General features: G+C 39.1%; 1 protein-coding gene across 9 annotated transcripts in view; it reads left to right on the top strand.

The window, feature by feature from the left end:
- Positions 1-431: 431 nt before the first annotated feature.
- Positions 432-23,088, top strand: part of SHISAL1 (shisa like 1) — an 83,151-nt gene continuing 60,494 nt past the window's right edge. For 2 of the 9 annotated variants that reach the window (XM_048933977.1, XM_048933976.1), the window contains exons 1-3: positions 688-1,051; positions 1,317-1,417; positions 3,732-3,803. The gene's annotated coding sequence lies outside the window, so the exon portion shown is untranslated. Of the gene's footprint in view, positions 583-681; positions 1,052-1,316; positions 1,418-3,731; positions 3,804-23,088 lie in introns of those variants that run through there. The other 7 variants (XR_007374659.1, XM_048933978.1, XM_048933974.1 and 4 more) reach the window with 6 other exon arrangements.

Here is a 23,088-nt window from a genome sequence, read left to right as displayed (position 1 = left end):
AGCCCATAAACCGGCGCGCACCCTCTGTGTCTCCCGGAGTCACGCCGTCAGCGAGCAGCGCCCGGCTGTCGTCCGCCTCAGGCCGCCCCTGTAGTACCGTTAGGAGGGGGCTGCGCGGCGCCCGCCCCGCAAGGCTGAGGAGAAGCGCTGGCGGCGGCGCCCCGCCCTAAGGCGCCGTCCCGCCTCGGAGCTCAGCGCCTCCCGTTCCCCGTCGAAGGGGCCGCACCTGGCCCGGCCGTCCTTCCCAGCCGGTCGGGGGGGAGTTTGCGGGCGGGACGAGCACAGCCGGCAGCCGGTGCGGGGAGAGGCGGGGCTGGCTCTCCGACGTTCCTCCCGTCACACGGGGGCCGCGCGTGGGAGAGCCGGCCCAGGTGGAGGGAGAGCGGCTAGTTGGGGCGGGGCGGGGGAGGGGACGCGGGCGGGGACGGGGAGCTGGGCGATGGGGAGGGAGGTGGAGGCTCTGGAGCGCCTCGTTCCCTGTCTCGGGCTCTGACGTGCCGCCTCGGCAGCGGCCCAGCGCTGCCCCCGGGGCTTCCCCGAGCGACCGTGGGAAAAGGTGCCCCGAGAGCGACCGGGTGCCAGGTGAGCGGGCCGCGCGTTGGGGTGCTCTGGCTGTTTAGGGGTTGCGCTTTGCCTTTTGGCACCCGGGCGCTACCTGCCGCTCTCGGGAAACTTTGTGCGGTGTGCGAGCGGCTGAGGGCGGCTGGTCGGTTTGGCCAGGAGCCGGGCTGCTGGCAGCGGGATTGTTGTGTGTGCGCTGAGCTCGTGAGTCAATATTGATTTGCGGGACTCAGGTATTAGCCGCTCGCGTCTTAGAAGGCTCATTAGCGGTGACTCGTTTCCATGACAACGGGACCCCTCTGAGGCTTCGGGGTTATCTGTTTGCCCGCCTTCGTCTCTTTCCTGTTCGTGAGATGGACTCGTGCCACTGTCATGTTTTGCCGCCGAGGAGAAAAACAAGCAATAAAAGCGGAGCGATCCGCGGCCCCAGTTCAGCGTTCCCGGCTGCGGTGCCTTCCTTAACGATGCACGGACGGGACTGAGCAGCAGTGTGAGTTGCACTAGATCTCTTAGTGTTTGTTTTACTTCTCTAGCCATAAAGCTCAGACTAAAACATAGTTTGAATCGTCACTTGCTCCGCTTCTTCAAGACGCGAGAAGTGCGATGTTCGTTGTCTTTGCGTGTCGTTGACCCCCTCCCCCCGGGGCGGCTCTGTGCTGGGATCTCTGTAGTTTATTGCTGCAGCACAGAAGTGAGGATAGGCTTATTGACTTCTTGTGTAACTTTGTCACCTTCTTGTGGTGTGACCTTCACAGGTCCTTAACTTCCCTGTAACCTCTGGGGTCTTAACGGGAGGAAACGCTGCCTGCTGGTACCTGTGGTGCTCTGAGCTAATCAGGCAAACGGTTCTTCTGAGGTGAAGTACTGTTACATTTGAATGTATCGTTTTGTTATGAGTAGTAAGTGCATCTTTTGTGTTCCTCTTCTGTAATGACCTAGGTGCAAATCTCACCCTCTTTTTTTCTTTTTCTTTTTTTTCTTTTTAATTGCTATCTTTATTTAATATAGGGTAGTCGCCTTACCTCTTCAAGATGCTGTGTCCTGTCATTATCCGGCTGAAATCAATAATTCTAATCCCATTTACACAAACAACCAGTCACAGCCTTCTTATGTTAACTGTGTCGGGTTCGGGTAGAAATGGAACTCTTTGGCAGTTTTAAATTTGTAGAGATGTCAACTATGATAAAGAGTATATCTCTAGGAAAGAGATAAAATAGTAGAGAAAGAAAAGTCTGTAGAATTGAATGATAATCTTGGTCACTTGTCTTAGAATTGCAACCAAAAAGGGGCTAAGAAGCTTTTTTTTTTTTTTTTTTTTTTTTTGAGAGAGAGAATAAGTGCACACTTTTAACTGTATGTTGTTAAACATCTGAAATGATTCAACCAGTTTTCATAGTTTTCCAAGAAACGTTTTATATGTAGCATTCTTCATAGAAGCATTAAGAAGGAGTGTGTAAACGTTTTAGGATATACATGTCTAAACCTAACCAGTGCCTGACTGATGTTTGGCAATAAGAATCTGAGATGATAGCAGTAGTAAGTTAGAATAGCAGGGGAGCTTCAGTAGGAAGTGTACATTTCTTTGCTGAAATGCTCCTTTCAAGTGAGTAAACCATATCTGTTCTAAAATACGCATTTCCTTCATACCCTGAGGAAGAGCCTATCCCAAGCTCTGTTCAGCAAAGTGCTAAAACATATGCCTCATTCCTAATGCATTAGTGTTCTCTAATATCAGCAAACTGTGCTTCCAGCATTTACTTAAATATTCTAAAGAATCAAGCCTGTGACCTTGTCTTCTTAGCAGCTTGGCAGTGAAACATGTCTGAAAATATCTTCTGGGAATTGAGGACTTTCTGACCATTACCAGCCCTACTGAAGAAACTTAATGACAAACCTACATAAAGAAAGAAAAAGAAATGACATCTGAGTATCTCATCTCCTTTAGTTGTCATTGAATTATGTTTCTATATTGAACTATTAAATTTTTACTACTTAGTGCTGCAGTCAATGCAGGTAGACAGAAAGTGAGCCAGGTTTTATTCTGTGCATTATGCTTTCTGTAAAGCTCCTTATAGTAGTAAGAACAAAAGATATCCCATTTCACTTCTGAGACCCTAGTTGCTATGAGAGGGTGGTAAATATGTATTTCTTAAGACTGATAACAGAGTGGCAAGAAAGATACTTTCTATAAAGTCTACATGATTTCTATAGTTGCTTTTGAGAATACTATTCTCTGAAGATGTCTAATTGTATGAGCTGATACTGCTGAAGGTGTTCTGTTTGAAGAAGCAGAGAGGAAAAAAGCAAATAGATATGGAGACTAAACCCATAGGTATAGATGATAACGTGGGTTCTGTATTTTACTACACCAGTGTAACTTGGTTATAATGTACTGGTTATGTATTTTTTAAATAAACTAAAGTGCTTCTGGGAACGTTCATTTCCAAGCTATGTATTGCTCAAGCTGTATGTTGCTTCAGCTTTACTGGCATGTAAAAGTAAACTTAGCATTGTTTCTCTGGTGTTGGAAGTCCTTCAGGTGGTTTGGGAAAAAAGTAAATACAGCAGATGGTTGAGCTACTTTCTCTGTAACTGATCTGCTTTGGGCATATTGCTTTACACCCCTATTTCATCTTTTCCCTATTCTCTCTACTTATCTGTAGTCTTATTTGTTTGGAGTGTAGGTTCTTCAGTGTAAAATCTTGTTTTGTGCGGGTATGGTGCCCCGACAGATCTCTAGAGCAGCAAAACGTTGCTGCAGTACAATAATGAGAATGGATAGGCTACATTTTTCCTGTATCAGTCACCGAGGTGTTTGCATGAACACTTATTGCTGTCTGAGAGGCAGTAAGATTGTTACACATCAGTGTGAAGGTATAATGGAGGAATTGTTTCTATTGCTAGAGACCCTTTTGTTCCTTTTGTTGCTGGAGAAAAAGTTCACGGATATAGAATTTGAGTAGTGGCTCACTCTTGCTTTTCTTGTATGTGTATGTTTGTTGTCAGGGCAAATGTACTAGACTTATGGAGGTAAAAATAATGCAGTCATGCATTTAAGATTTGCATGTTGGTGGAGTAGGCTCATCAACAGCAGAATCGAGCACTAAAGAAATGAAGTAGAATCCCTATTATTCATTTATTCATTCTTTCTCTTTTTCCTGTGTTTGCAGGTGGGAGAAAGGCAGATGAGTTTCCAAGTATCCTTTTCAAGCTTATAAAGCACACAGCTTCATATAACAGCAGTAAGTAATAGCATTAGGCAGGTATGAGAGCTGTCACTGTATTATTCCAGCTGGGAGCTTAATTATGCTCTCGATAAACTACTGTAAGAATGTTTATACTTCAAAATATGATATACTTGGGGTAAATCCAGCTACAACTTTTTTGTTTGGTCTTTTCAAAATTACTCTCCTAATGGATAGTGGAGATTTCTGATAAACTGGGCTTTTAGGCTGAGGTCCTTTTCCAAAAAAAAGGTTTACAGATGAGAACTGATTTTTTTAACTAATCACATTTCTGCTATAGATAATAGATTGACTTCTTTTGTCAGGATTTAACTGAAAAAAATAAAATAAGGCGAGGAATATATTTTTGCAAATTATTGGAAGGTGAAGTAAAGCTCTTCTACTTTGTTCATTTTATTCCTTTTAAAAATGAGAACTTTAACATACGTAGATCTAGAAAAGTTCTCTTCTATCTTTTCATTTATTTGCCTCATTTTTAATGAATTCTGTACAATGATTTCAAAGCGTCTAGAATTTTAAGGCACAAATATGAAACAGCCCAAAGGATTTTTTTAAGATATCCCTGGTGGAGAAAAGGACAGGTCTCTAAAACACCTGATGTTGCAAATCTGCAAGTTGACCCATGCAAATTCACTGGTGACTCTGGAAATTTTGGACCTGGATCTGTTTCCTACTTACAAAATAGATACAAGGGTACATCAGCTCAAATTTGTTACCTCCAAATTTTGTTGCTCAGACAATGGAATTCAGTGGCTGTAGGGCTCAGCCAGTGATTAATTTGTACATCACTGCAATATAAGTTATAGGAACTCTGAAGGGAAAGGCAAAACTTCCTTCTCACAAGGTCCCACTGGGTGTGATACGGACTCCTACATGAAAGAAGCGAATGCATGGAAGCTTATAAGGACTTAAAAATTCAGGAAGGCATAAGGTCTGTGAAGACAGACATTTCAAAATACATGTGCAGATGCTAGGGCTGTGGGTAGTAACAGTGGCGTTAATGGTCACGAGAAGCCTGGCACAAGTAGAATCAGACCTGAGAGCGAGTTGTCTGGGCTGCCTTACTGCTTCAGAAATGCCAAATAAAACAATCTGTTTTCAGAGGCCCTGAAAATAAAGCTATTTGCTGGCTTTTATAGATTCCCCAGTGTGGAGTGCGAGCGTTATGTTATGCTTTTAGTGCTAGTGGTGGCAATGGTGATGAGGAGACGATTGGGCTAGATGATCTTATAGGTCGTTTCCAACCTTGTGATTCTATGATTCTAAGTCTTCATGATCTGCATGCCTTACTTAGCCTCAGTTGTAAAGAGTTCATCTTTCTGGGATTGGAAATGTCTGTGGTGTGTCTGATTCAGACAGGATGTTTCGTTTCAAGAGAGAAGCAAAAATCACGTGGCAAACAGTTTGTGTTTGAATGCCAGAACATACGATATGGCAGATAATAACCTGTAGACTTGAGAATCCACTACCATCTTTAAAATCTAAGAACAGCATAGTGCAACCTTTGGAGCAGTTAACTTGCTTTAAATCTGATTTTATTTTTTAATAATGGTAAAAAAAAAAAAAAAAAAAAAAAAAGACAAATTAACCTATTAGCAGTTTCCCCAGTACAGGACAGATTTTTGCCTTTATCGGCACCCTACACACACATACACTGCACACCAAAATGGAAATGAGGAGGAGTAACACCCTGCCCCCAAGAAATCAGTACCAGCATGCAACACAGATAGTATTGCCCAGGTACACCTCAGTGCCCCCTGTCACTGTAGAAAGTCTACAGAGGAGCCACTGAGTACTTCATGTGACATCACGTCCTTTTGATGCTGATGCTGCATCTGAATGCCTTATCTTCAGCTGGCAGAGAACATCGCTGCTTTTATGGTAGGGCTGTTTTGCTTCATTTCTTCACTTGCAGGCTTGGAGCACAACAACAGGTGGATCTACCTGGCAGTTTGTGCAGGATGGAAGCTAAGGTGCTGATTTTCTATGTTCTCTGGAGGTAAACAGGGAGAGATCTAACGTCTGTGTGTGCAGCAGCTCCAGCAGCGGCATTCGTGCTTCTCCCTTTGAGTCTCTTGATTTGTAGGTTGACCTTTTCGCAGTGGTGAAGCTTAGCAGGCCCACACGATTTTGTCACTTTATGCTGGGATGTCTGATGTTGCAGACAGGGAGTCTGTTCCCGTTCTATTTGGAGTCAAGGGCAAAATTCTCACTAATTTCCATAGGAACAAGTTGTGTTCCTAAACATACTTCAGTAGCTAGAACGAAACTTCCTAATAAAGAACCAAACTATAACACTGAGCATAACAGTGAGCATTGTTTTATGCTTCAAACCCCTCGACAGTAATATGCTTGCAGACCAAGCATTGCAAGCAACAAACCTCAGGGCATTCCTAGAAGGACTGTGGAGGATTGCCAGCTCTCAGGCTGTGCTGAGAAACAATTGAGTCTTGATCATGTTACTGATAAAAAAACAAAAAAACAAAACCAACAACACTTATTCTAATGGGCACTATTCAGTCCATTAGAATTCCTTCCTGATACAATCTAAAAGCAGTGACATTTTACTTAGTGGCATTAAACAAAGGATTCACTACCTCAGAGAGAAAAGGCAGAGGGATTTCTGTTTACCTGGAGAAGGAAAAGGCCCATCACTGATGGAGGAGACATCTGAAAGACACCAAGAGAAACTTTGGACTGCATCCTGTTGTCTGGAATTGTGATACTTCAGACATATTCCTAACCAGTTGTCCTCCTCTCACATTTGGGTATTAGTTTTTTTCTTTTTCTCTTTTTTATTTTTTTCCTTACTTCTCTTAATCTTATCTTTGCTGCATTTCCTATGGCTCACGTAACAGAGATGCTTGTTCAGTTACAGGCTGGGAGTGCCTAGAGTGAAGTGCCTAGAACCCATTGGAGGAAGGCAATTAAAAAAAAAAAAGTATTCTGCAGAACTCTGCAGCTCCATGAAAGCTTTTCAGAATCTCTGTATTTCACTAATTTGTTGCTAGAGGGCTACTGTGCTGTACAAAACTGTCAAGGTATAAGGAGGTAGTTGTCTGGGTCATTTACTTTGCACATATGTTGTCTTTGTAGCATTCCCAAATACGAAGACACGAGGACTAATTTTTCCATACCATTTTCAGCCTGTAGTAATTTGAACACTTCTTTCATTGTTAAACATGCTTCTTCTGGTAATCTCTCATCTTGTGCTGATTTGCTTCTTTGTGGTGAGAATATGAGAGATTTTTGTATTCTTGCCCCACTCAGTACTAGCAGTGTCAACCTCTGACCAACAATACTTACACTTGAAAATTATGTCACTTTTGCATTATCTCACTTCCAAGACAGTTCATCTTACTATTCAAAAACATAGGGGAAGTTCTGCAGAGGTAAACTTTTACAAGGAAATTTTATTCTTTTTAGATACTTTATCTTGAGTGAAAAATATGAATTTTCAGTACATGATAACATTCAAAACACTGGATTTTTTTTCTACATGGTAAAGGATGAATTCTTGTATTCTTTCTTCTTTCTGTCTTTTTTTCTTTCTGTCTTGTCTCTTCAGAATTACCATGGTGTGTAGTTTGGAAGGAATGCTACCGAAATAAATTAAATGAGAAGTTATTCACACAAAATATCTCCCAGTAAGGGAACTGAATACAAACCTGATTGACTCATATACTGTAAAGTTATAAAAGGCAACATAAACCTAAAGGCAGAAATATCATTAACCCACATGGTGAGAACTTCATGGAGAACTTAAACTATCCAAATGATGGGAAACTCAACAATTATGTCTTTATAGGACAGACTTCACTATCTTTTGTGAAAAATGTTATGGCTCATTCTTAATGTTTTTAATTGTACCAAGTGTTAAGTTCCACTTACAGATACAGACATATAGGAGCTCTAACGTGAATAAAGCACTAGTTGCATCTTTGGTTTAGTGAAAATACTGAGCATTGACATACTGGGCTAGAACTGAAAAGTCATGAGAGAGTTGGGTTCCAGCTGTTCTCCATATTGGAACAATGTTTCTGAAGTAAGTTTTGTATAATCATCCTTGTTATCTTTTTTTTTGATTGTGTGGAGATTGAGTAATTCATTGTAATCCTGTTATAAAGTGTAGTGACACAGCAGTATTTCCCTGATTAAGACACTGCTGAATTTTCATACTTAGAAGTAGTATTGGCAGGGATTTAGAAAGCTGGATTCTAGCCAGAGAATAAACAATCCGCAGAAGCCAACTATGCAAGAAGATTCTATATACACAAGTCAGAGACTGTTAATTATTGCTTTGCGTTGCAGGCTCTCTTCTGTGTTTGGGCAAATCTACTTCACATGGGTGAATTCCCATGTGAAGTAACTCAATACCTATGCAACCAGTGCAGGGGTATCAAGGTATGAGCCAGTGCAGTGGCAAATGAAACGGATCCTTTGGGCTCAATGCTTTTCTACTTCTAATCTGTGATTTACAACAGTTCAGAAGTTGTTCTATTGCTAGAAAAGTAGCAATGCTGCAAAGATCAAATTGAGTCGCTCTTAGCGCTATTTTTCATTCCTATTCTTTTTTTTTAAGACTGTGAACTCTGCCATTCATCTGTTGACCGTAAAGTTGTATACTTTATGTAAGAAACTAGCCCACATCATATATTACTGGTATTCACTTTTTAGGAGCCTCATAAATAGAACTGTGTTTAAAAATTAACAGCTCATATTGGGTAAAAGAAACAATTCACTTTTTTTTTTTTCTTCCCCTTCTCCCCATTCAGAGTAGAAGAGTGCAGGTGAGGAATTACTTAACAAGTCTCAAACTTTTATTTTTAATTTGAAGTAACTATTTTCAAGACACAGACCCAAATTTTATAAGACTGTGGACAAATTCCTGTTTATTTGAATGGAAGCAGAGATGAGCCCCAGGTGTGTGAAGAATGTTATTGTGAAAGCAAAGCCAAACCCCTTCTGAGTCCTCTCTGCAGGAATCAGGGTGGAACTACTGGCCAACAGTCTTAAGTATAACAATGTGATATTTGTGAAGAAGGGAACTGACACTAATAATACTTTTTTTTGCCTTTCTACTTTTTATTGCTAGCATCCCATGTTTTGGGGTCATTCTTGGCAGAGAACTGTTCAGTCCATTAATTGTCTTTCTTAGACAGATTCTATCTTCCCTGCTATGAATGTGTCATTATGAGAGAGAAGGTTTTATCCAACTTTAGTCTCTTCAGCCCTAAGGCCAGAGTCTGAAGCTTCGTTTCTTCTTTTTCCCCGAATCTATTATATTCAAGATAAATTAATGTATCTACATACACACATATAGGCATACGTACCTAGCTTTCATTAAAAAAAAAAAATTGCATAACGTGTTCATTTTGTACTTTTGTAATAATAATTACTTTGTAATAATAACTTTTCCCAACTCTTCCTGGCTTTTCCCTACATCTTCTGACTTCAGGCTACAGTGAGAGATTAACAGTAGCTTGAACACAAATCCAAATGTCTGATTACTGCTAGGAACAAAATGTATTGCTTTACCTATTGAACATAAGTAACAACTTCCTGTGGTGGTGGAATTGAAATATGGAATAAACATATTCACAATAGTTTGTTTAAAACATTTAATATTTTTCTTTCCTTTTGTTCTTCTCTGAAATACAAAATTTAATCCAGTAGTACAATCTAATGACTAGTACTTATAGTCCAGCCTTAAAACATCAAGTAAGAGCTCTAAAAATACACACATGCTTTTCAGATGTGTTCTTCACTGCACCTGTCTCACACTGAGCCTCTTGGTGGTAGGTGCTTTTCAAGGAAAGATGAGAGGAGCAATATTCTCAATGCATTCAGCACCTTTCTAAGCAGGCTGTGTTTATAGTTGGTGTCTGTTTTGATAATGAGGCCTTAAAAGCAAGCATTGTTTTTGCATAATAGTTATATTTACCTATAACAAACAATTAAAAGCCATGTATAACATATAAATAATGCAAATGAAGCTGTAGTGATATCACTTAACAGTCAGACTGGAGTATTCTCTTCCTTTCTTTCTTTTCTCTTCCATCTGCCTTCTCAATCACGTCTCTCTCTTCAGATGGATTTAGACAGGCATATAGTGGAGAGCTATATAGGACCTTTGTCCTTTTTTTTTTTTTTTTTTTAATATAAATTATCAAACTCAAGACTATGTTCTGCAGCATACTGATGTCATGGTCTGGGTCAATAAAGCTTGGTGTCCAGCAGCTGCCCGAGACCACCTAAAATATGCCCAACTTTTTTTCTCAAAAAACATTTATTGTACTGTTTTCCACTTTGTATCTAGCCTAGCTAATGGTAGTAGGATCAGTGGCAATATTTTTGTTTCGTACAGTCCTGATCAAACAAGGAAAATCCTCTTTCATGAGCCTAATCTCTGTTTCCTTTAATTTTTACTTCACTTTTCTTTTGTCTGATTTGAAGTAAGTGTTTTGGTGTTTTAATTTCATACACCAAGACTAAACAAATGTTTATTGCATTTCAACATGAATATCCGCACTGATTTTTTTTTTTTTTTTTCCAATTCTGCTGCCAAAACAACAAAAATCAGTTGGTTGCATACCATAATTGGAGAATTTATATGTGACACAAAATGGCCTTGCAAAAGAACACGTTTTTTTCATGAATTGAGATTCTGCGCTCATAATACAATCAGTCTGGTTCCAAAGTCATTGCTGTAGCAAGTGCTCTTTGGAAGAGAAGTCCTGCCCTCTTGCACAAGAGCTTTCTCCCTGACTATGAAGCCAGAGGAACTTGCAGTTAGTGAAGGCTTTAGGAGAACATTGTGATGAAATGAAAAGGTTGGAAAGAGCTTGTTTTAAGAAAATAAACTGCACGTGGCATTTTCTTGGGATCAAAGCCAAGTCATGGTTTTTAAGGAAGTTTATAATTTGAATTCTATAACCGTAGTGGCAATGCTTGCTATAGAATCACTTTGTTACACAAGTCCAAATAAAGTGTTTTTACTATGAAATATATATATAAAAGAATAATTTTACAGGTACCAACTGGTCATATGGCAGCATTGTCTCACATGTAGTTTGTATATTGATGCTGAATACAATCCATCAGTACAAAGATTTTGCTCCTTTTGGGAGGAGGATAGTGGGCCTGGAAGAGGAAGTTGCTTGAATTAAATTACCTAGTTATTAGTAGCAAAGCAGACCCAAAGAAGAAAGCCATCTGTTGTACAGCTTATTATTGGTAATAAATGTAATGATACTGCAAATTCAGAGCTTGGATTTTGAAGCATTGAGTGATGATGGATGTAACTGAAATTCAGTGGGATGGCAGAGACTCAGACCTTCCTGCACCTGTGAAAGAGATCCAAACTTTACAGCAAGACTAAACTTGCCAGTGTTTTAAAACACATAAATAACTTCATGTCATGGAGTTATCTAGATCAATCTGTGTCCATGACAGGGGCAGAAGGCCTGCAGGCTTACCAACCCCAAAAAAAAGGGAAAGAGAAAAAAGGGCAGGTAGGGAGATGGGAGCTGGGCCTCCCAAAAAACAAAACAGAGGCAACAATCTAAAGAGGAAACTTAATTTTACTTAATATGATATTGGAATGCCAGATAACACAATAGAATACAATATAATTGGAATTGAAGCCAATAAATCAAATAAAATGAGAGTGAGAGTGTCCAAAACCAAAAGCCTTATTCTGAGCTGGAGATGCACAGCTGGGGAGCACACCCATGCACTGCCAAGCAGTGAGAGAGAGAGTATCCCATGAATTCCTTCTGTGACTTATCTTCCCCTCTGAACACAAAGTCCTCTGGGGTTTGTATATTCTTCTGAGAACCAGGTATCCAGTAAGTTGTCAGTCCATGGGACTGGATTATTAACACTTTAATTCTCTGTGCTTCACATGGTGTTATGATGTAGAATATTGATAACAAGCATCATAAAACCACAACACTTCAGTATTGCTGAGGTGCTTTGTTCTATCACAGGAGTGAAGGATCTCTGAAAATGCAACGTTATAAATGATTAGCTGTGCATCTACCCCATTAGAAGGCTGAAGGCTGATATCTGAAGAACATGCTTTTTAAGTTGGAGGTAGTAGTCTCAGAATCAACAAATAAATGAAAATGCAGTAGAAAGCACTCTCAAAAAATACAGGATGTCAGGAAGACAGAAGTAAGGCATAAGAATATGTGCTGAGATTTAGACTGTGAGTCGAGACAATGGGAAGATTCTAATTCCTGTCTCCTTATAAAAACAAATGGGATCTGCTGCTTTCCTAGAAGTAATTTAAGCACAATTCTTTTTTTTCTTCTTATTCTTCAGAAACTTATTCTTCAGAAACTAACAGCTCAGTAGTATGCAGACTAATCACTTCAATCTGCAGAAGTTTTTATCTGCTGTACACCCTGTGAAAGGTTATGCAGAATTTTTGAGTTAAATCGATAGTAGTTTTCTATACATAATAATAACTCTATGTTAGTACAGGAGCTTTGTCCTTTTACAGGAATCGATTTTCAAGGTGTAAATGTCCATTTGAAGAATTCTCTTGTGTGCTCTTACCCTCATTAGTGACTTCATTGTATACTGTGAAATGAAAAGTTTCAAAGATGGGCTAACTCTTCAGTGAGACACAATGAACAGTAGGTTCTAAGTATCAACTGGTGACGTCTTTATTCCTGACCATCTGAACTTGAGGCTTTGCTAGTTTGCATGTGCTCATAAGCAGCCTGGAATAGGTCTTCTAATACCGAGTTATTTCCAGATATATGCTCTCCCAGATATATACTCTCCCAGCTCCTGGCCAACTGCATCACAGGTACTTTCTGCATTAAAGATCATAGGTTGGAGTTTAAGAGCTATTGATGGATGCTTTTATCCATGAAATGTGTTTGTTTTTAGAATGTAAGTAGGCTGTTGTCATCAACAAATCCAGTTAAGCTGTATGTTATGTGGGGGGAAAAAAAACAACGCACCTCTTCTTGTTTATTTTTGACCTGCTGCCTGCCAACACTGTTTGACTTGCAATTCTTGTATCATGAGAAGTGATGCACAACTGGTGCTTATTCAGCTTGTACATGCCACTCCTATAGACCTTTGAGTTCTCTTTGCAGCTGAATCTTCCTTGTTCATTTAATTGCTTGGAAATATTTTACCTCTCTCCTGTTCTCTTTCCACAGTGCTGTGTTGTAGCTCTGTGCAATTGTTATTGCACAGATGAAAGTTTCAGAAACAGAAGTGGTACTTGGTGTTTGTTGTTACGCAGTGTTTTTGTCAGTAGTAGGAATTAAACACCCCTAGTGCTGGGAGAAGAGACTTTCAAACTGATTTAGATACTACATGACTACTTTAAAACCGAGACTGAGGTATTCAACAACTTTTTTTGCCTCAGTCTTCACGAGCAACTGCTCTACACAAAGCCCTCAAGCAGATTATTTGGAAAGTGGGATCTGGGAAAGCATTGCCCATTCCACTGTAAGTGAAGATCAGGTTCACAGCCACTTAAGGAACCTGAAAATCCACAAAACTATGGGTGGGTCCTGGTGAGATGCATCCCAAAGTCTTGAGGGAATTGGCTGATGTAGTTGCCAGGTCACTCTCTATGATATTTGAAACATCATGGTGGTCAGGCGAAGTCCAAGGTGACTGGGGAAAGGGAAATTTCACGCTCACTTTTAAGAGGAGTAGAAAGGATGATGCAGGGAGCTACTGATCTCTTGGCCTCAGCTCAGTGCTGGGGAAGATCATGGAGCAGATCCTTTTGGAAGTTATGTTAAGGCATATGGAAGAGAGGGGGTTCCAGAGAAGGGCAACTAATCTGGTGAGGGATCTGGAGCACGAGCCTTATGAGGAGTGGCTGAGCAAGCTGGAGTTTTTCAGTCTGGAGAAGAGGAGGCTCAGGGGAGACCAAATTGCCCTCTATACCTGAAGGGAGGTTGTAGTGAGCTCGGAGTCGGCCCCTTCTGTCATGTATCTAGTGACAGGACTAGAGGGAATGGCCTCAAGTTGTGCCAGGGTAGATTCAGGTTGGATGTTAGGAAATAATACTTCTCCATAACAATGGTCAGGTGCTGGAATGGGCTGCCCAGAGAGGTGGTGCAGTCACTGACCCTGGAGGTGTTCAAGGAACAAGTGAGAACTATTGGTGATAGGTGAACAGTTGGACTGGATGGTCTTGAAGTTCTTTTCCAACCTTGGTGACTCTATGATTCTACAAGGTGATAACCTTGTGGGATAACCAGCATGGCTTCACCAGGGGCAGGTCCTGCCTGACCAACCTAGTGGCTTTTTATGATGGCATAACTGCATCAGCGGACAAGGAAAGAGCCTCTGATATCATCTATCTGGACATGAGATAAGGCCTTTGACACATTCTCCTATAACATCCTTCTCTCCATATTGGAAAGATACAGATTAGATGGGCTTTTCAATGGATGATGAGCAGGTAGTGAGATCATACCTAGAGAGTGGTGGTCAATGATTCAGAGTCCAGAAGGAGATCAGTGATGAGTGGTGTCCCTCAAGGGTCATTAACAGGACTAGCGCTCTTTAACATCTTCATCAGTGACACTGACAGTGGGATCAAGTGCACATCCAGCAAGTTTGTGGATGATGTCAAAATCTGTGGTGCAGTCAACACATCCAAGGGATGGAATACCATTGTGAGAGACCACACTCCAGCAATGGGTCCAGGTGAACTTGATGAAGTTCAGTAAATCCAAGTGCAATGTCTTGCACCTGGGTCATGGCAAATCCCGCTATCGGTATAAGCTGGGGGATGTAAGGATGCCGAAAAGGACTTGGGAGTACTGTTGGATGGGAAGCTCGACATGAGCCAGCAATGCGCCCTTGCAGCCCAGAAAGCCACCCGTATTCTGGACTGCATCAAAAGAATCATGACCAGCAGGTTGAGGGAATTGATCCCTCTGCTCTGTGCTAGTGGGGCCACACCTGGAGTACTGCATCCAGATGTGGAGTCCTCAGTACAAGAGAGATGTGGACTGTGTCGAGAGGAGGCCCACAAAAATGATCCAACGGATGGAACATCTCTCGTATGAGGACAGGCTAAGAGAGCTGGAGCTGTTCAGGCTGAAAAAAGGCTCCAGGGAGACCTGATAATGGTCTTTCAATACCTAAAGGGAGGCTGTAAGAAGAAAGGGAACGGACTCTTTTGCAGGACAAGGGGAGATGGTTTCAAACTGAAAGAGAGGAGATTTAGTTTGAACATTAGGAGAAAATTTTTTACAGTACAGGTGGTGACGCACTGGAAAAGGTTTCTCAGAGAGGTGGTGGAAGCCCTGTCTTTGGAGATGTTCAAGATCAGGCTGAATGGGGCCCCGAGTGACCTGATCTAGCTATAGGTGTTCCTGCTCATTGCAGGGGAGTTGGACCAGATGACCTTGAAAGGTCCCTTCCTATTCAAAACATTCTATGATGTGTGTGTATGGTACTTGGCCTTCTCATGTAAGGGAATCTCAAGATGTGTCTCCTCACAAAATTAAGAAAATCTTTAAGGTTGTCGAATCAAATCCTCAACTCAAGTTTTTCCCATTTGGGAAACAAACAGTATCATCAGATATTTAGGGTGTTTCCCTCCTCCGGTCTTTACTTTTCTAAAGGGTAATGATGACTCATACCCTACCCAAGGTACAATTCTGTAACTGTAAAAAATAATCTGGATCAGTGTCTATTGACACAAAATATGCCTCACCAAAATAATGAAGGAGTCTACTAATCAGTTAGTCTTTACAACGGTTTATATCAAGGACACAGAACAGTATCAGTTCATATCAGATTTCAAAGAAAATGCAGTCATTTTTGCAGTACTCTTTTCTATGTTGTGGCATCCTTGTGGTCATCCTCAAAATTTTGAGGTGCCTTAATTTCCAAGTATGTTAATAGGATTTTTATTTTTAGTTGACTTATTTTCTTGCTTTGATTTTATCTCTCAATTCTAGTTTTCTCCAGAGCTGTTCAGACTCACTAATCATGCTCCTTTTTGATGTTTCTTTTGGATTGAGGCATCAGCATTGTGAGCATTAACCTTTTATGCAATGAAAATATCTATGATTTTCTTTCAATTACTTTCTTACTCGGAAATTAATCTCCAGAAAACTTTCCCATATAGGAGGTAGGTACCAAGAAGGCGTAAATACCCTCTGTTTCTCTAAGACCTTTAAGCATAACCTTTTGTTGCCTAAGGCATAGGAAATATTTGGAGTCATTAGTACCTCCAGGTCTTTCTTTTTCATCGTATTTGGTTCTTCTAAGGCAGTGTCTTAAGTTCTATGTTCTTTTATACTGCAAGTGCATTTACTCTTTGCTTTTGTATCTTTTAATCCAGTAACCAAATGACAAAAGTCTCCTTTTGAGATCTGTCTTAAGGCATAGATTGTAGGCTTGGTCTTTTTGAGTTTTCTTCTTTCCCTTCCTCTGACATGATAACAATGTCCTTTGACCTTTCATTAGCACTTTTAGATACATATGAATTGTCTGTCTAGTGAGCAGTGTGATAAAAGTGATGGATAATTCTTCTTCTGCCTTATTGTTATCAATTTTGCTTTTTGTCTACAAAAACTTTGTCTGTAACTCTTAGAATGCTTTTGAATTCTTTATTGACAGTAGTATCATTTGTATTATGCAATTTCTGGTGCTTTGTATATCTTGGTAAGTGATGTGATCCCATCATATTCACTGAATCTTCATGAAGCAAGAAGCTATCTTGGCATCAGTTCGCCACAGGTTCATAGGCAGTGTTCTGTATCAGATTTCTTTTTTTTAGTAGTTTGGGTTCTCTGCAAGTTATATGGTGACTGTTCACCATATGCTTACTTTGCCTCACTTGACAAATCCTCATCTATTTGCAAATGGTCAAGCTTTCATCTTCCTATGTGGCCTTTCTTAGCTTCCTATTGTAGTTACAGCCTGATGTCTTGTCAGTACAGTATTCCTCATTCATCTCCAAGGATGTCACATAGCTGGCCACATCTGCTGAACTGGGATAAAATATTTAAAAGGTAATTAACTGCTTTCAGAAGTAATATTTTCTAAAGCCAACATTCTTTGGAGATAGGAAACTGTGGAAATGGAAGATGTGTCTGTGAAGATCACACAAAGGTGCCTGTTGCATGGTACTGATTAGATGTTTGCCAAAGATTTAGTTGTATCTCAGATGCTGGATAACAAAATTCTGGAAGTGTTTTGAATGCATAAGTGACTCATAACATTGTTCAATAATGATTACTATGGAAATACAAAATACTACTCTTGTTATTTTCATTTAAGTCTTTCAGCTGCACTGATTTTTACAAGAATTGGAACAGACTTTGAATTTTATTCCTGCATAACTGGTCATAGTTTTGAAGTGCATTTAGGGCAGAATATCCTTTTAACTATTACAGTGTTCAAAAATAGTTTCTACCTCATAATTGACTTATCAGCAGTGAATAAGTGCCAACACTTTTAACTAAGTACATTGCCCTAAGCATTTTAAAAAAGTGCTTTTATTACTTGAAGATGGATACTTCTTCAGTAAGAAGCTTTTTTCTTGCCTCATGAGCAGCACCATTTTCATTTCTGTATCATGTTGCTAAGAAGCTTTCTCACTCATGGATGCATCTTCTCACTCCTCATTTTTATTAATATCCCGCTTCATATTACTGTTTCTTTTTTCCCTTTACATGTGTATTATGTTCCAACACTGTTATCAGGTGATACTACTGAAAAACAATAAAAAGGTTTTTGGAATAGAATAACCCATTTTCTGTGGGTTGAAAACCTGGTTTGTTACATCTAGCAACTTATGACAGTGTATTATAATTTCTTAGTTTGTGCAGATCCAAATGATCAAGCTAGTAAGTGAATGTGTCTTCATGAGCTCACCAAAATTTAAAGTTTTATGACACTGCACGTGTAATATATGTTTTGGTGATGTAGATCATTGCTTTGCTAATCATTCAAGGTTTAAATGCTGTGTCCTAAGTGGCTACTGTTTTTCTGAACCTGTCCTGCTCCCTTGTCAGAAAGTAGAGAAATCCTGAATAACAGGAGAAGTTACTCTGGTGGAATGTGGTACCAAAAAAACAAGGCCCCTTTATAACAAACCATTCAGGATAGTATGTCTCCTGCTTTGCAGATTACAGAGTACAGCAGCAGTAGAGTGGGCAACTGCATAGCATTATTGGTGCGGGTGTAACATTGCTGAAAAAGGATCCTAGTATTATGGCTTGTTTAAGAAAATGGTAATTGTTGGCTTGTTTAAGAAAAACAGGTAACTGATTTTTGAATCACTTTAGCATGAACAGCTGAGAACAAATGTTAAAGCAGAAAAGCCTGAAATGCCATTTCCATTGCGTTGTGAAGCATGTGTAACAGTCAACTTTCAGAGGCAAGTTTTCTGTGATTAAATTAAAATCAAGAACGTTGCCAAATCTTTGGCATCCATTTCTGCTCCCATCTGCTGCTTGCATTAAATATTCTGAATTTCTCCAGCACGGAATCCTTCTCTGTGACCAGAAGAACCAGAGTAACAATGACTTTGCAGAATACAGAGGGTTAAAGTTGAGCTACTACATGCAGGTGGGGGCTTTGTTGTTGTTAAGGCAGTATTAATAAATACATCAGATTTTAAAACCGTTTAGAAATTCTGTGGGGAGTGGGGGAGAACATTAATATCCAAGAAAAATCCCTGTCACTTAAGATGAATGCCTGAAAATATGTTGTCCCCAGATCCTACAGGAATCTTTCAAATAATAGGGGGTGAAGGAGAATCACTTTTATATCATGCACTTGTTTTCCAGATGCAAAATTTCCTAGTGTCTGAATAGAAGTTATGCTGCCTGCATTAGTGGCAGAACCATTTTATTTATTTTTTATAAAACTTCTTCACAAAAGGAGAGACATTTAAAAATGTGCAAAACCATTGAGAGAAGTAAAATCATTTATTTTTTCAATCTGGCTCTCACTTTCTCAGAAAGCCTTTGTTAAACCAGACTGCATCAATGCTTACATACTGCAATGCTGTGACAGAGCTAAAAGGGGAAAGAGGGTGTGCATACAGTGATGTGTCAACTACTCAATTGTCAAACATGAGATCTAAGTTCTTGATTGATCATGGAGTGCTTAAGTAACTGGACAGATTTTTAGCCTCTGTGTAGGTAAAAATATAGAGTACCTCTTAGGGCTGTTTAGGAGCTGCCTGCAGAGTGTGCTTAAGTATTTGGAAATAATCTGTGTACATGCTTTCAAATTGAATCAGGTTTGCAATAGAGGAAAAAATACTACTGCATTTTCACCAGTAGTCATATTGTATTGCAACACTGCTGATTTTCCTGATGGAAAACAGCTGTATTTATTTATGCAATTATCTTTTTCCAATAAGAAAATTCTGGAGGATTAAATTATTCGCTTCAAGTTATATAGTTTTAAATTGCATCAATTTCCTCGTAGCATTGAGTCAATGGAAGAACAAACATATTTGTTTTCATGTGAAAGAACAATATGATGTATGGATTTGTATGTCAAAGCAATGTGAATTACACAGAATATATAAAGTTTTTGTTGTTTTTTTTTTTTCCAAAAATAAACTTTATTAGAAGCAAAAAAGTCTGCAGTTTGTTTTTTAGCTGTAAGAATGGATAGCATCAGTATATGTTGTATAATATAAATACTTGAGGCTTATCATTTCTTTTTTCTGAGAGTACGACAGATCCTTCCAGATCTGTTTTTAATGCTCCAACTATAGAGGTAAATTAAAATACAACAGAAGGTGGATAAAAAGTAGCAGGCTAATTAGGTGCTGCAGTATGGTGCTGACAGGTTGCTACATACATAATAGTGGAAATGCTTTTGCTGTAATGCCTGCTATGTTACTTGTAATAAAACCAAACAACTTTGATATTGCATTGCGTTTTCTCTCTTAAATACAGAGACACACATATACATTTTCCCTTGTCTATTTCTGCTCATGATTTGTCAGAAACTGACATACAAGAAGACCAGGCTTTGTAACTACCAGACGTGCTGTAGGGGACAGCTATCTCAGCTGCTTCCCTTCTTTTACTACCTTCTTGCTAACTAGTAGCTTAGTAGTGGAAGGAGAGGCTTGACTGAAGAAACCATGGGTAATTTGAATGCTATTGCCTTGTTGTGAGACAAAGATTAGAGTTGTCACTGATATTCCTGATGGTACTGATGTTTGTGTGAGTAGTTTCAGATACCCACCAACATGCTGGTATGCTGAGTAAGGCTGAATTTAGTTGACTCTTTTTTTCGTCTACTTTTAAGACAAATAAGAGAACTTAAATGCTTGCCTAAGTTAAACAGGCAACACTTTTGATCCCTAATTTGCTGAGAAACCTTGTATGTGTAGTTCTGTGGGAGTGCTGCCTTTTTAAGAGCGGTGCTGGCTTTCAGAAAACCATGCTGATTGCTCTGTTCTAACCAGGTTTTTGTTTATGTGGGTAGTCACACCAGTACACCACCCTGGCTTTTAAATGTGTGGCTTAAATTGCAAATGCTTAGTTAACTATTAACATGGATATACTTCTCAACTGGTTTTGTTATATGGCTGCAGTGGAGACAGCACTTTATTAACAGCTTGTTTCAAATTCATTGAGCTTATATTCCCACAGGTCCCTTTTTAAGTGCCTCTATTTGTTTTGTGTTACATGTGTTTAGAACTCAATCAGAAGTCTTTAGTTTAGAAGTCTATGCACTGCCAACACATGCACTGCTGTTTGGCTCCTTTCATTGCTTGTTGAGTTACAAACATCAGTAGTCATATTTGTCTTCATCCCTATACAGTTTTCATTTTTGCCTGCTTTAGTAAACAATGTTCTCTGGTTTTCTTATGAATTGCTTCATCCCAGATACATTCCTACTGGATAAATGAATTGGTTTACTCTTGTGTACATCAGCGATTCTTAGATGGGTGCTTTTTGCAGCTTTTACCTTTATAAATTATCAAATTACTGTGCCTTGCAAAGAAGCAGACTGTGATGTTTAATTTCTTATTCCTGCCTTCTGACTTCCCTGGAAAAAAAGCACTTCTTCGTTTCACTGTCACTTCTTCAGATGAACTTTGATCTCATCTCCAAGCATATTTTGCAGTTGTTTTCATTTGAAGAGACCCTTTTTGAAAAGGTTTATGACATTAGATTGCAGTTCCAGTGCAGATGCTTAGCCTGATTATGAACCTTTCTGTGAAAGATTAAGTAGAACTTGGTGCAATTTCAAGCTGCAAGCCTTGATTAACTGAGAAATGTTTTTTTTTAAGTGTGATTTTCTTAAAATAAATTCTTTCTTAATCAGTGCTATACTTCTCGGTGAGTTTTCTTTTTAGACTGGAATTTAGAACAGGAATTTGTGTTTTTTATAAGTTAGAATAGCCTTCCTAATTATTGTGAATTACCTTATAATATAAGGAAGGTAATTGCATGAGTGGCTTTGGAAATTCATTTGTTTAAAGTCCTGTTCAGAAACTGCTACACCTAGAGCTTAGAAACAAGATGAAATTGCATTTTTAACCATGTTACTTGGGCATTTTCAGTATACAGTTGATGTAATGATTTGGGTAAGGTGGAAATATGAGCTGAAAGCATCCAGAGAAAGAAAATAGCTCCTAGCAAGGGGTATGCTAGGTTAAGAACAAGGCTTCCTTTGACTTTGTTATTCCCTGACTGGCATTTGTAATTGATAGGGTTTTTGAACTACTTATGATGTAATTTCTTCAGGAAAACACAATTTTTAAGCTGTGTAAACATCAGTCTAATTTAATAACTTTGAAATCATTTCTTTATGTCTTCAAATTATTGGTGCTTCAATGCACATTCATTTTCTAAGTGTAGCTCTGAAATAATCATTATGATCCAAGTTCTATGAAGAAACAATTCTAGCTTCCTAATCAAAGATTTTTGAACCCCCATATTCTCACAGGACACATGACACAAAGTTTGCACCAGGCAGAGTACTGAAAGGATTGAAACTGCATAGTGGGAAATGGGCTTCAGAAAGGACATACAAAATTAGAAATGATATAACAAAGAGAATGTTAGTCTGTTCAAATAGCATTTACTATTCGTTTAAAACTAATCAAGAGAAGTAATTGAGCTAAAAGGTCTGTGCCGATAAGAGCTCCACAGAAGAGCAAACACAGAAATAATGAAATAACTGTGTAATAATTCAGTGTTACCATAATTAGAGTTTCCAGTAGCAGATTTTATTTTCAAGACATTGTGAGCCTCTAATTACAGGGATATCAAGGAAATTTACCTGTAAGACAAGTTTCTGCTTGTGTCCATTTTCAAAAGCTAGCAGTCTGGTCTGGTAAAAGAAGATGGAACACATGACTGGTGTGACAGACATTTTTGTTAGGGATTTCACTGTAACACCTCTCCTATCTACTGAAATATTTCTAAAAATCAACTATTAAGAGTTGAAACTTCCATTTTTGTTCTTTTATTGAAACTTAAGGCATTGACTTTATTGCAATGAAGTTGGCATTAGAATTAGATTTTTGAGTTAGTCAAATGGTAAAATTAAATCATATTATATAGGAGAATAGAGTGACTTTAAGTAGGGTTAATCAGAAACATTTTTGCTCTTTCAGGGAAGGAAGAAAAAGCTGTCAAGTGAACCAAGAATGTTTCATTTGACCCAGGGCAATGTGCATTTCTCTTATGCTATACATCAGAAAGAAATTGAATAAGCACTCAAATATTTCTAGGAGAATATTTTACGGTTTTTGTTGTTGTTGCTGTTGTTGTTTTTCTCGTTTTCTTTTTCTTCAGTGCCTGCATTTAGAATGTTTAGAATTTTTTAAAAACAACCTTTTTAGTTGACTTTGAATAATTATTCTCCTTAGAAATCTTAAGTTTTGATGTATACATTACAGACAAAATATCCTGTTCTGATGTACACTACAGACTAGTAGGAAACAAAGGAAATGGTTCTTCTGCTCAGAGTAGACTTTATAAAAACCAGTAACTTGTGTAAACTCTTATGATTTAAATTACATGGGAGAGAAGTAGATAATTGGATTAAGAGAAAGATTGGAGCTGAACTTAACTGTCTAGAGTATAGCCCTTTGAGAGCAGTACCAGCCTGGCCAGTAAGCAGAAATGATTAAACTAATATAATGGCTGTAGCAAGGTAGAAGCTACCAGGAAAGAAGGAAGGTGGGAAACTCACATTTTCCACTTCCAGTGATTAATCTAATCTTTTATTTCTACTATGCTTAACTGTCATGAATACACATCATTTTCAGAAAATGTGTGTCTAT

Source organism: Lagopus muta, chromosome 1, assembly GCF_023343835.1.
Source record: "Lagopus muta isolate bLagMut1 chromosome 1, bLagMut1 primary, whole genome shotgun sequence".
Lineage (NCBI taxonomy): Eukaryota > Metazoa > Chordata > Aves > Galliformes > Phasianidae > Lagopus > Lagopus muta.
The sequence above is the reverse complement of the archived record's forward strand: the minus strand, read 5'-3'. Positions and strand labels throughout refer to the sequence as shown.